Source organism: Somniosus microcephalus, chromosome 33 (assembly GCF_052327205.1).
Source record: "Somniosus microcephalus isolate GS21.2 chromosome 33, FLI_Smic_1.0, whole genome shotgun sequence".
In the NCBI taxonomy this organism is placed as follows: Eukaryota; Metazoa; Chordata; class Chondrichthyes; order Squaliformes; family Somniosidae; genus Somniosus; species Somniosus microcephalus.
The window spans coordinates 19,735,525-19,750,129 of NC_141019.1; the positions used below are offsets into that span (position 1 = coordinate 19,735,525).

The 14,605-nt window shown below is 47.7% G+C and overlaps 1 protein-coding gene across 1 annotated transcript in view; it reads left to right on the forward strand.

Moving 5' to 3' along the window:
* The first annotated feature begins 4,039 nt into the window (after positions 1-4,039).
* LOC147096989 (nuclear receptor subfamily 4 group A member 1-like) overlaps positions 4,040-14,605 on the forward strand; it is a 92,837-nt gene continuing 82,271 nt past the window's right edge. The window contains exon 1 of the mRNA XM_085972703.1: positions 4,040-4,243. The gene's annotated coding sequence lies outside the window, so the exon portion shown is untranslated. The remainder of the gene's footprint in view (positions 4,244-14,605) is intronic.

Below are 14,605 nucleotides of genomic sequence, written 5' to 3' on the forward strand. Positions count from 1 at the left end.
TGTTTATCCAGCTTCCCCTTAAATGCCTCAGCTACTCCTTGTTCCACATTCTAAGCATTCTCTAAAAGTTAAGGGAAAATTGAGGGCTTAGTGTCGGATTGAAACCCAGGATCTCTCACATCTTTCAGATGACAATCCCAAACCAAGAATCATGGTCCCTAGACCAACAAGTCTGCTTACAGCTACAGGGGTATTTTATGAGATCATTGTATATTTGAGTGTACAATCCCACACATTTTATAAGAGTACATTCCCATACATTTATTTATTTATTTTTTATTCGTTTATGGGATCAGGGTATTGCTGGCAAGGCCAGCATTTATTGCCCATCCCTAGTTGCCCTTGAGAAGGTGGTGGTGAGCCGCCTTCTTGAACCGCTGCAGTCCGTGTGGTGAAGGTACTCCCACAGTGCTGTTAGGGAGGGAGTTCCAGGATTTTGATCCAGCGACGATGAAGGAACGGCGATATACTTCTAAGTCAGGATGGTGTGTGACTTGGAGGGGAACTTGGAGGTGGTGGTGTTCCCATGCGCCTGCTGCCCTTGTCCTTCTAGGTGGAAGAGGTCGCGGGTTTGGGAGGTGCTGCCGAAGAAGCCTTGGCGAGTTGCTGCAGTGCATCTTGTAGATGGTACACACTGCAGCCACGGTGCGCCGGTGGTGGGGGGGAGTGAATGTTTAAGGTGGTGGATGGGGTGCCAATCAAGTGGGCTACTTTGTCCTGGATGGTGTCACGCTTCTTGAGTGTAGTTGGAGCTGCACTCATCCAGGCAAGTGGAGAGTATTCCATCACACTCTTTACTTGTGCCTTGTAGATGGTGGAAAGGCTTTGGGGAGTCAGGAGGTGAGACACTCGCCGCAGAATACCCAGCCTCTGACCTGCTCTTGTTGCCACAGTATTTATGTGGCTGATCCAGTTAAGTTTCTGTTAGTTTATGAAGTCCACTCTTATCCACCCTGCCCATCCATAGGAACATAGGAAAAGGAGGAGGCCATTCAGCCCCTCGAGCCTGTTCCGCCATTCAATCAGATCATGGTTGATCTGCCACCTAACTCCAAAGCCCCCACTGCCCAATTTTCCCACCAGATTAATGTAAAGGCCCCATCCAAGCTTCTAGTTCCCAGTGCTGTGAAACTGGCAAAGAAGGGGCTCATTGGGGGACCAAGGACAGGGTTTGGGCAGGCATAGAACAGAGAGGAAGGGCATGAGGCCAAGGGCTGCGGGCACAGAGCAATACAACGAAGAGGCCACAAAGCAGCCAAGTAAATGAGACTGCAGGCAGCCAGGGATGAAAGCAGGACAGAGCGTATGCCCATTTACCTCAGAGCAGGGCGGCATAGACAAGCAAAGAGCAGGGCAGCAGACCAGAAGGAAGCTACCTTGAGAAAAGACTGAGTAGCTGAGTGATGCCATAGTGAGGTGCAGCAGTGCCACCTAGTGTTGGGAAGCCTGTTATTACAGCAAATGTTGACATGGGATTTTTCCATTATAAATTTTGACATAAAAGTGTCACTCAAAAAAAATTATGACACAAAAAGGGTAATGTGAACAGGAAGGCTCTCCATACACAAGATTTTTAGTATATTATAGTTGTATTACAGCTGTGGCTCAGTCTTGCCTCTGAGTCAGTAGGTTGTGGGTTCAAGTCCCACTCCAGAGACTTGAGCACAAAAATCCAGGCTGACACTCCAGTGCAGTGCTGAGGGAGTGCTGCACTGTCGGAGGTGCCGTCTCTCGGATGAGACATTAAACCGAGGCCCCGTCTGCTCTCTCAGGTGGACGTAAAAGGTCCCATGGCACTATTTCGAAGAAGAGCAGGGGAGTTCTCCCTGGTGTCCTGGGGCCAATATTTATCCCTCAATCAACACAACAAAAACGGATTGTCTGGTCATTATCACATTGCTGTTTGTGGGAGCTTGCTGTGCACAAATTGACTGCTGCGTTTCCTACATTACAACAGTGACTCCACTTCAAAAGTACTTAATTGGCTGTAAAGCGCTTTGGGACACCCTGAGGTCATGAAAGGTGCTATAGAAATGCAACTCTCCCCCTTTTATTTCTTTTAGATTAAATGGCTTAATAACAGAGAAATGTAATAAAACCAGAGATACACAAATGTGCTAAATTAATCTCGGTGATGTAGTAGAAGGTAAAGTCTGTGATGGAGAAGGTTATCCTCATTAAACCCACTTGTCTGCATGGCTTTTCACTGTACTGAGTACAGGAGCGTGAGATATGGGTTCTCTGCTAAAGAGCTGAATGTTTGGAACTGAAGAGCATGTGCAACCCTTATAGAGTACAGCTGGTTGGACACCTGCTTATCTTCCTCAGTGATCCCTTCCTCCTGCACTTCAGGTGGTCATCTCTGGATGGATGGATTCTGGGAGGTTTCATCACGTGACCTCCTGCCTCCAACCGCCCCGCCCCCACACTCCCGCCATTGGTCGCCCGACAGGCATTACCTTCCCACACCAATCAGAAAGCGAACAGATTCTTCGTTAGCCCCTTGGATGATTCTTGACTGTCAGTCAAACAGCCTTTCCCCAACTCCAACATTTTTATAACTAGTAAACGACAGTGCTCAGGGAAAATGAAACAAGCACAATTTATTTTTACTTCCCCCTATGATGTTTCTCCCGGGCTGCTCGCCGCAGTGCCCTGGCAATCAATCTTTAATTCCTGGAGACTCCCGGCCAATGCCGGAGGGTTGGCCACCCTACTTGTACTTCAAGTTCATTGTATGACGTTTCTCAGAGCTGTGATCAGGTGCTAAGTGCAGCTCATCTTCTCTCCTGACGAAGGGTTTCGACCTGAAACATTGACTCTGTTTCTCTCTCCACGGATGTTGCCTGGCCTGCTGAGTTTTTCCAGCATTTCTGTTGTTATTTCGGATTTCCAGCATCCGCAGTATTTTGCTATCATCTTCTCGCCTCCTTTTTTCAACCTTGCTGGTCTCCTGCATTCTGAGCCTTGCACCTTCACCGTTGCTTCTTAATAACAAAGTCTGTCTGCTCAACAGAATTATTGACTTAAGATTCTCCACAATGAAGGCAAAGCAGATTTGCTTATCTACAGTCATTGGAGATGCAAAGTAGAGATTAATAATCTGCACATCTACTCTATGTATGAATTCATAAGCCAATAAATAGACATACAGGTAAGGAGGTGCTCAGCCATCTCTATAAGCGTTGCAGGCTCTATGGGGGGGTTTTTAACTGTGAGTTGCTTTCGGGTGGACAAGGGGTGGAGTGAGCACTGTTTTAGTGATGTTGATTGAGGGATAGATATTGGCCCAAGGGCACCGGGGAGAACTCCCCCGCTCTTCTTCAAATAGTGCCATGGGATATTTTACATCCGCCTGAGAGAGCAGACGGGGCCTCGGTTTAACGTCTCATCCGAAAGACGGCACCTCCGACCGTGCAGCACTCCCTCAGATCTGCACCGGGAGTGTCAGACCTGGATTGTTGTGCTCTTGTCTCTGGAGTGGGACATGAACCCACAACCTTCTGACTCAGAGGCGAGAGTGCTACCCACTGAGCTACGGCTGGTAGGAAAGCTGGTCGGAGAGAGGGAATCCTCAAGCAACCTCGCACCTGCACTTCAATCTGCTCTTGGCATGCAGTTGGCAGATTCAGCCCTGTAGTGTTATAGCCCTATCGCAAACTCACGCTCCAGTCAAGCAAGGCTCCGCGCCAGAAGCTTTGCCTCACAAAATGACCCTTTTAAAAATATGAACCAGCACAGAGACACAATGCAGAATAACAACAACATTCTGGTAATCAATCCTAATAATAGTTATGCAGATGGGTAAAAAAGTTACCTTAGTATCCATTACCCAGACCATGTACAATTCCAGATTATTTTAAGGGTGAATTCTTTTGAGGATTCTATTTTTATGGGAATGACGCAAGCAGTGGGAATTCCATCGACGTCAATGGAAGCCTGAATTGACGTCTGTCTGAGCAGGGTTTGACCGCACAGAGATGCATTTTTTGGCAGGAACACAAAGAAAGTGTAGTATTACTGCACAATGAAGTGTAGTATTACAATCCAGTCCAACAGCATTCAGCTAGCTATGGCCTGGTACTGCATAGCCTGTTGGTTGCTCAAACAGAGGGACTACTGTGGCATGAAGAAAAGAAGGAAGCCTAGATTTAATTACGCTGCAGATTTCATTGTGCTGTGTCGCAAGCTATTTCTTTCCCCCTCCGTTCTGGCAATCGAGCTATAATGGAAAATCAAAATTGTAAGTACAAGTCCCACCCAAGTTGTTCTACTGTAAGTTTTGTTTTAGACTGGAGGGATTATGCATTTTAATATAGCCAATGCAGTGTCTATATTTGCAACGCTCTCCAGCAGTTTTGACTGTTCGCATATATGGAGACAGTTCCTGTTTTATTAGCCCACTTAAAGGTGCATTGTCTTGAAGGGTTGGGGGGGGGGGTTGGTGAGGGAGAAGGTGATAAAAAATATTTGGCCAAGCACCTTTTTTTCCTTATCATTAAATGGCATAAATCACGTTGAAAAGTATCATCACGCCACTTGCACTCCCTGAACCTCTCCCTCCAAATGAAAAGTGGGTTTGCCAAAAACGTTTTCATGAAGACAGTGCCTCTTTAATTGCATGAAAGAATGTGAGGTAATTAGGCTTGTTAAACTGTTGGAGGAATGTGGGTTGGAGTATTGCGAAACTTAACACAGTCATGAGAAACTGTACTGGGGAATGATCTCCAAGCAAATAGCTTGGACAGACCCTAAATGCTGGGCAATTTTATATATAGTATATACCTGTATATATAAAATTAGTGTGCATTTTGTTCTGGTTGTATGGGGATGATTGGTGGTTGTTCCTCTATATTCTTCTGCCAATTATAGTTATTTATTCACTTTGCAATCTCTTTATGTTAGCTGTGTCCAAGTTCCCCCAGTGATTGAGCAGATAAATGCATTACAGGAAACTCTTTTTTATCCGGCACCGACTGGACCGGCGTGGTGCCAGTTTATCAAAAAGTCCGGATTACAGAGAGGTATAGTAAAAGGTACGAGAGCTCCGTACACAGCAACAGATCCAGGCTTCCCTGTTGCTTAGCAACAGGTGCAGGAACCCCGGCCACAAGATCCAGGCACCCCTGTTGCTTAGCAACAGGTGCAGGAACCCCGGCCACAAGATCCAGGCGTCCCTGTTGCTTAGCAACAGGTGCAGGAACCCCAGTTACACAGCCACAGATCCAGGAATGGCCACTAATATGAAGTAAAACTTACCTGAACCTACTCCTGAATTTTGCCGGTTAACAGGGATTTCCGGTTATTTAGGTGCCAGTAAATCGAGCGTTTCCTGTACATTGTGTGGAACTGAGCCCCTACAAGGCAGCTAGCCACAGGTTGATTTACTGGCCTGTGCTCAGTTACCCAATCTCAGCCATCAGTAGGGATGGCTCCACATTCCGGGCCGAGGCAGCTGGAAAGTCTTCCAGGTTTCCCACTTCTGCTGGAAGTGTATCAACCATAAATGTATTTTGATGCTTTGGCAACATAAGATGTACCTTATCATGCCAATAAAGCGATTTGTATTGTATTGTATTGTATTGTGTGTGCGTGTGTGTGTGTGTGTGTGCGAATGTGTACGCGTGTCGGATAAGGACAGGATCAGGCTGGGCTGTGATGCCCGATCAGGACTGACCTTCTGGGCTCACACATGAAGAACGCCCGCTTGGGGCGAGGTAATGTAAGGCTGTTGGCGCCCTATAGAAAAGAAGGCCCAGCAAGAGGCAACCCCTTCAGGAGAAAAGGGCAGAAAAATGGCAAAAAAGCGAAAGCAAAAAACACAATATGGGAGTCAGCCGTGGGTAGCACTCTCGCCTCTGAGTCAGAAGGTTGTGGGTTCAAGTCCCACCCCAGAGACTCGAGCACAAAAATCTAGGCTGACACTCCAGTGCGGTGCTGAGGGAGTGCTGCACTGTCAGGTGGACGTAAAAGATCCCACGGTACTATTTCGAAGAAGAGCAGGGGAGTTCTCCCCGGTGTCCCGGCCAATATTTATCCCTCAATCAATGCAACAAAAAAGATTATCTGGTCATTATCACATTGCTGTTTGTGGGAGCTTGCTGTGCGCAAATTGGCTGCCGCGTTTCCCACATTACAACAATTCAAAAAGTACTTCATTGGCTGTAAAGCGCTTTGGGACGTCCTGAGGTGGTGAAAGGCGTGACAGAAATGCAAGTCTTTCTAGACACAAGGGGTATGGGGAGAGAGCGGGAATATGGTATTGAGATAGAGGATCAGCCATGATCATATTGAATGGCGGAGCAGGCTCGAAGGGCCGAATGGCCGACTCCTGCTCCTATTTTTCTATGTTTCTATATTTTCGTTATAAGGCACCAAACTGCAGCCTGCAACTTGTTTAGTTTCAAAGGACAAGTTTAGACAAGCGCTCTGCTGGCAAAATACAGCTCCAACATATATATATATAATAATAGCGTGTTATCTGCGACTGTATTCATGTCCCTTGAAAATATAAAGGCGGGAGGCGCTCTTCAAAGTGAAATGGCGGCAGATATTTTACATCAAAAAATTACAAGCCAAAAACCAAATCACCAGTGCTCTGTGAGATTGTTGGAGCATCGCAATATTTATCAGTTCTGCTCCGTGTGTTGTATGCGGCGGAAGGAGATTATTTCTACAGTTCAGTTCTGCTAAACATTTGTGTGTCATGCCGCGGAATTTTGAAATGAACCCCTCAAGGTGGCGTTACAAAAACAAATGCTCTTGGGCGGGTTGAAGGCATCACCGCCAATGGCGGAGCGATGAAAATCGGGCGTGCGCAAGGGGGCAAAATTGGAGGAAGGCAGAGATCTCGGAGGGTTGCAGGGCTGGAGGAGGTTACAGAGATAGGGAGGGGCGAGGAGGCCGTGGAGGGATTTGAAAACAAGGATGAGAAAAGCCAAGGATGGCCGAAGCAGCAGCAGCAGGTCAATCGGGAAGTGTTGGGATCACTGAATGCGGGTAGCTGCATTGGGTGGCTCACGCGAGATCTTGTGGCATTTTTCAAGCCGGTCTTCAAGTGGAGCACCTGGCCAAGGCACCCAAAGAAGGGAGCTGGGCATCGCAAAGGAGACAGAAAAGAAGGGCCCACAGTTTCAATGAGACGGGCGGTCCGACGGTCCTGCATGAAATGCACCAAAGGAGAAAAAGACTGCTAGCTGCCCATGGGAGGAAACCTCAGAAGAATCATAGAAACATAGAAGATAGGAGCAGGAGTAGGCCATTCGGCCCCTCGAGCCTGCTCCGCCATTCAATGAGATCATGGCTGATCATCCAAACTCAGTACCCTGTCCCTGCCTTCTCCCCATATCCCTTGATCCCTTTAGCCTTAAGAAATATATCCAACTCTTTCTTGAATATATTTAATGAATTGGCCTCTACTGCCTTCTGTGGTAGAGAATTCCACAGGTTCACCACTCTCTGGGTGAAGAAATTCCTCCTCATCTCTGTCCTAAATGGCTTACCCCTTATCCTTAGACTGTGACCCCTGGTTCTGGACTCCCTGACCATCGGGAATATCCTTCCTGCATCTAGTCTGTCCAGTCCTGTCAGAATTTTATAAGTTTAAATGAGATCCCCTCTCAATCTTCTAAATTCCAGCGAGTATAAGCCCAATCGACCCAATCTCTCCTCATACATCATTCCTGCCATCCCAGGTATCAGTCTGGTGAATCGTCGCTGCACTCCCTCCATGGCAAGAACATCCTTCCTCAGTCTCTTGTTGTGCCATGTGGAGGGAGGTGGCAGTGGCACCGAGTGCCACCTCCCTCACTCCCAGGACTGCAGACCTAGGCCAGAAAATGTTGAATGGCCTGGCAAGGCAACAGGCCAGCTGGTTGTCTCTTTCCTTCCTTGGGCACCAACCCACTGTTCACCCTCTAAAATGACCAGCTGCACAAGTAGACCTTCGCACCGCTGTGTTGTTAAGGGTGGGTGTCACTAACTCCAGATCTTACTCCAGATCATATCTCCCCTAATAGCAATGACTTGCCTGCAGAACTTTAAAGACCCTTCTTCCACTGTAACAGGACGAAACCAGCAGATCTATTACTTCAGCTGTCTGATGCCATCCAGGAGACATCCCTCAAATGCCAGCCAAATCCTAATTACTCGGTCTTGTTACAGAAGAAACCTATGCACCATGCCGGTGAAAGGCAGACAGTCGGAGGTGGCATTCCAGGTGTAAGAGAGCTAAGTCCTTATGAGTAGCTGGCCACGAGGAGCTACTGGGGAGGCACTCCACTTTAAACATGGGAGATGGTGAGATCAGTGGCACAGTGTCGGCAGTGGGTTAGTAGGGGCACACCTAAACAATCATCTTTGGCTGCACTGTGAGTCAGCAGACAGCCGAAAGCTTCCACACCCTCCTCTCTCTCCTTAATTCCAAGGGAGGTAGTCTTGTTGGGGTCGCTAGAAATCAACAGGCTCTGAGACTTTTGTTGCAGCAAAGGCAAAACGCGTGTTCCTTTATTCACTCTCCATGAGGACTGAGGGTCTCAGCCTCGTTGCAGGGCTATGACGTCATCACGCTACCGACGCATGACGTCATCACGCTACCGACGCTCTTAAAGGGACCCTGCCCCAATAACCCAACCAAGTACGTACATATAACAACATTGGCTATACATTGTGAATTGTGTTATTGTCCCTATGTGGTCTCCGCCACAGTCTCACCTATTCTTGGCTTATGTCCTCCCGTTCTGTAATTCAACCACAGCTAGGGGTGGGGAGCGGGGGAGCAGGGAATCATGGTGATGAGGCGGAGGACAAGCAGGAGTGAAGGAGATTCTTTTGGGTGGGCTATGATAATGACGCAGATGATGATGATGTTGAGGAAGAGCCCATTGAGGACAAGGCGATACAGGAGATCCTGCCCTATTACGATAGCCCTATGTTCCTCTGCCCCAACCTCCTCCATATCGCCCCCCCTGTGTCACCTGCTTTCTCACCCCCCCCATGTACCGGCCCAGCTACTTTCACGTGGGGAGTGGGGCGGGCGGGGGAAATTCAATACTCACTTTAAGACAGAAACTCCCCAAAAATGGGGAGTTAATTCAGGCACAATACCTCTTTAAGGTGAAGTTTATCACAAATCTCCTGAAATTTTGATGGAAATAATAACAAGAACTTGTACCTTTAATGTGGACAAATATCGTAAGGTGCTTCACAGAGGTGCGAAGTAAAGCAGACACCGAACCAAAGAAGGAGATATTAGGAGGGGTGCTCCAAAGGCTTGGTCAAAGAGGTGGGTTTTAAAGAGGATCTTCAAGGAGGAGAGGGAGGTGGAGAGACAAAGGGATTTAGGGAGGGAATTCCAAAGAGCATGACCTACACGGCTGAAGGCACGGCTGCCAATGGTGCGGTGAAAGGATGTGGGGATGCACAAGAGGCCAGAGTTAGAAGGATTGGCGGGGGGGGGGGATGGGCGTAGAATCTGTAGCGCTGAAGGAGATTAAAGAGATAAGGGGGGAAAAGCCATGGAGAGATTTACACACAAGAATAAGGGGGAGAAATTCGGCGTCGCCCCTTATGGGGCGCTAACGTCGCCGGGCGCTTATTTTACCACCCCGAAAAAGTTGGCGCCCCTCCGCTGGAAATTCAGTTATAACGCCCCAAGCAGGCGGGAGGGCGCTACTGGAAGTGCTCCACCTCCTTCTTGGGGCGCTACTACTGAAGATCACGGCGCTACGTGCAACAGCGCCACGCGCGTCGGCACGTAGCGCCTCGCCATTGCAGGCCTCCCTCCCCTGATTAAAGGGGAGGGGCCTAGCGCTACGCACACCAGGGCCCTGCTTGACCACCGGGGAGCGGGGTGCCGGGAAAACAGCCCGGCACTCAAGAGGAGCACCGGGCTGAGCGATCGCGGCCGGCACCCCGAAAAAGAAAGGGGAAGGGGGCAGGTGCTGACAGTCGGCCCAAATAAAAATGGCTGCCCGACACCTGCCCCTTTAAGTAGCGCTGCCGCCGCTGCAAGTGCGCTGCACAGGAAGTTTGCGGCCGGGGCGCAAGCAGGGCGCTGCGCACGGCGATGACGTCATCGGCGGAGGCGCAGCGCCGCACAACTGGCTATCACCGCCGCTAACCTCCTGCCGAATTTCACGGGAGGCGTTAGCAGAGCCACGCCCGGGCGCTCGGGGATTTGCGCCCCATTAGCGCCCCCCGGGGGCGCTAACGAGAGGTGCAAAGCAACCCAATTTTTCCCCCCAAGACTTTTAAATTTGAAGCACTTGGGTGACTGGCAGCTAATGTAAAGGAACTCTTTTTTATCCGGCACAGACGGGACCGGCGCAGTGCCGGTTTATCAAAAAGTCCGGATTACAGAGAGGTATAGTAAAAGGTACGAGAGCCCCGTACACAGCAACAGATCCAGGCTTCCCTGTTGCTTAGCAACAGGTGCAGGAACCCCGGCCACAAGATCCAGGCGTCCCTGTTGCTTAGCAACAGGTGCAGGAACCCCAGTTACACAGCCACAGATCCAGGAACGGCCACTAATATGAAGTAAAACTTACCTGAACCTACTCCTGAAGTTTGCCGGTTAACAGAGATTTCTGGTTATTTAGGTGCCGGTAAATCGAGAGTTTCCTGTAGATCAGTTCGAATGGAGGTGGTGGGCAAGTAGGACTTGGCGTGGGATAGGCTACAGGATTTGAATGAGCTTAAATTTTTAAGTTTATGGAGGGAATTGAATGCGAGAACAGCCAGAAATAAAGAGATATTTTATTCCACAATAAAGACGCCTTCCAGAATATAAGAACATAAGAAATAGGAGCAGGAGTAGGCCACTCGGCCCCTCGAGCCTGCTCCGCCATTCAATAAGATCATGGCTGATCCGATTTTGGCCTCAACACCACTTTCCCGCTCTCTCGCCATAACCCTCAACTCCCCTGTTGCTCAAAAATCTCACCACCACCTTCTCGAGGGCAATTAGGGATGGGCAATAAATGCTGGCCTTGCCAGTGATGCCCACATCCCACGAACGAAAAAAAAAAGTGACTCATGCAAGCCTCCAGATTAGTGACCTATCCAGCTTCACATATTATGCATATTTGGCTGTTCCTTCAAATGACATTTTCAAAGTTCAATTCCTGGAAGAATCCTCATATTCTTTGCAACATTTGATCCCTCACTCTGCACATGGTCGGGGATATTCTCCAGCGAGAGCTTAATTTAAATATTTGAATCAACTTAGATCTATGGAAATAAGGCTTGCACATCTGGAGTGAGCGTTAATTGAAGTTCTGTGCATGACGGAGCTCTTAAAGGGGCAGACTTTTTAATGTTTGTTTTTATTTTAATTTTTCCATGACCATTTTTTGCGGTGATTTTGTCCTTTGGCGCTTTTAAAAAAAATAACTCTCCAGCTCTTTCTTTGCACAGGTTTCATTTTATACTTTATTGTGTGATTTTTTTTTTGTGCGTAGCTGATCGCGCAGCCAATGTTTAGGTTGAAAGAAAAGGCGCCAAATATTGTCTGCAAAAATCACCAGAAAGCTGACTTTAACCGAAGCATTAGCGAGACTTCAGTTGAAAGGTTAAAAAAAAAGGGACACAACAAAATGGGTTCTTACAATACAAACTTTCACAGGAGGTCAAGAAGTGACGGTCTCTGTGTCTGAAAATGTTCGAGGAGAAGAAAACAGTTCCTAAGAAGGGCGCCAAGAAAGCGGTGAATAAAGCTCCAGCAAAGGGCAGCAAGAAGTGAAGAAGGTGGAGGAAGGAGAGTTACTCCATCTACATCTACAGAGTGATGAAACAGGTTCACCCCCGACGCTGGCATCTCCTCCGAGGCCGTGAGCGTCACAAACTCCTTTGTGCACGATATTTTCGAGCGCATCGCGGGTGAGGCTTCCCGCCTGGCCCGTTACAGCAAGCGCCGCACCATCGGCTCCCGGGAGATCCAGACCGCCGTGCGCCTGCTGCTGCCCGGGGAGCTGGTCAAGCACGCACCATGTCGGAAGGGTCAAAGGCCGTGGCAAGTGCGCCAGCTCCAAGTAAAACTCCACAACGTCCTGAAAACACAAAACATCTAAGTGTAAGCTACAGTCCTATGGTGGTCACCAAGTCGGGTCAAAATGAATGATGGGGTTGGTTTTAAAGTGCCCCAAATACATGGTTTAATGGTCGGAGTGGTACAAGGTGAAAGAAGGCATGCCATTGAGATCAGCAGGCACCAGAGCTGGGCTGTCTGCATCTGCCATTATGGCCCACCACCATCCTTGTCTGCTGACTTGGGCACACCTACCAAGCAATCACTGAGGGCAACTGCCTCCACAGACTCTGATCCGCAAGGAGCAAGCTACGGGGCTGTGCCATTTGCTGCAAGGAGGCCTATAGCCATCCTGCACCGTAGTGGTGGTCAAGGTCATCACTGCCCTCAACCTTTCTGCCTCCATCTCCTTCCAGGTGAGCATAGGGATCATCTGCAGTATCAGCCAATCTGCTACCCACCTATGTATCAACCAGGTGACTGTTGCATAGGTCAGCGTGGACAACAATTTCATTTCTTTCAGACTGAATAGCAACAGGAGCATGACATGACTCTCCAATGTCACCTCACTGCAAGATTTCCCAACTGTTTTGCCACTGTTAATGGTGGGAGGTTGGCAGAACCTGTGCGGAAGTTCCTGGCGCACGATTTAATAGCCCAGTTACTTGTGCAACTCTTAGGATTACTGTAAATAAAAAATATAGTAAAATATGCACTCCGTGGAGCCAGTTCTTTTTGGTTAATGTCAGATTGGTTCAGTTGGTAGCACACTCACCTCTGATTCAGAAGGCAATGGGTTCAAGGTCCACTCCAGAACTTGAGCATGCAATCTAGGCTGACACTTCAGTCAGGAAGTGCTCTGTTGTTGGAGGCAGCATCTTTTGAATGAGACATTAAACCGAGGCTCCACCTGCATGTCAGATGGATGTAAAAGATCCCATGTGTTCTCTTGTGTTCCTGGCAATTGTGGATGGCCAGTATCCCTCATCAGAGAGCCTAAAAGCCAATCCATCATTCCCCTGAAAAGGGAAAGACGCCAATGAGGCTGGACCAACCTGCTAACAATGCAAATCCTAACACAAAGCTGGCAAAGACAGGAAAAACCAACGGGTTCGGCAAAACTTAGACAAGTATGGAACAATGCATTTTGTGGTCATCAAGTTGAGGCATGTTAGTGCTGGGGAGTGGAGCCCTTCCCATTTCAGGTCACCCATGTGAGCATCAAGCACTCGCAGGTCAGGTAGATGTTTAGATGTTGGACATCTTGGGGAGTTAAGGGTTAACAGTCAAACTTCTTTGTACCTTAAAGCAACAGGCTTTCCAGGCTTTCCAATATAAACAGGGTGACTTTGAAATGTCGTAAAAGGGATGCATTGCTTGTCTTCTGACATGTAAAGTGCTTGTGTAAGGAAATAAGTGTAGGTAATAAAATGTAGCTTTAGTTTTTAGGGTAATAAAACGGGGGTAGCAAATCCATTTGAGGAAGTCTTGTTTAAGGGAAGTTATTCTGAAGTAAACAAACTACAATTGTTTACATGAATAGTCTATTTTCAAAGGGTTTGGGAATAGATACGTCATGCAGTCTTATCTATGACATTTTCCTTTGATGTCGTCAAAATATGGTGTATATAAAGGATCATGGTTTTCAACATTATCTGAGTGTGCTCAAAAGATACGGAAACCAGGAAAAGGCCACTCTCTGTATACAGTTCAAGGCCCATCACCTTTTACTGTGTATCAATAAAGTCTGTTCCGTATACTCCAGAACCAAGTCTCGTGCTTACTCGAAATGTGTTGTTGTGAACCAGAGGAGCAAGGAGGTTGACTGCTAACAGTAGAAAGCAGCCAGATTTACAGTAAAGATCTCTCGACTCTGCCCCAACAACAGGCCTGAACCGCAACCTCAAAAGAGCATCGCCGACCCAATCTGACCACCTTTCTGTTTCCCAGTGTGAGATTGCCTATTAGCGCCGTAGGCCCATGTACATTAGCAATTGGATTGAGACGAGCTGAACTGATCTCCCATAGGACCCTTATAGCCAGCAGACAGAAGAGACTGTTACCCTATTCGTCTGGGCTGGATGTTGAACCCAGTTCCCAGAGGTGAAATATCAATATCTAACCCAATGCACCACCAATCTCAGACATTAGTTTGCTAATTTTACAGGGGTAGCATGGATACTGGATTAACAATCATTCGCTTTTCTAAAAGATAGTCTTCCTATGTCGAGCTTAACCCTCACAAAGCCTAGAAATTACCTTAGAATACTTAATACATTCATTTGAAATGCTTTGTTCACTATTTCAATGGAGGCATTAACCTGGGTTAACAACACCAATAAAAATAGCAGAGAAAGTAGTCTCAGATGAATGCATTCAGTGTAATATTGCACAGTGTCATTTCTGCTTCCAAGCGGAGGAGATAAAAATAAAAATGCCTCTCTTTAACTGCAAAATGATCTAAATTATTTAATGTTAGAAACACTCGAGAGATAAGACAGCACTAAAGGCAACATTAATTATGCGCCGACGGTGTTTACAAATGGAAATATGGCAGCCAGCCACTGGTGAAAAATAAAC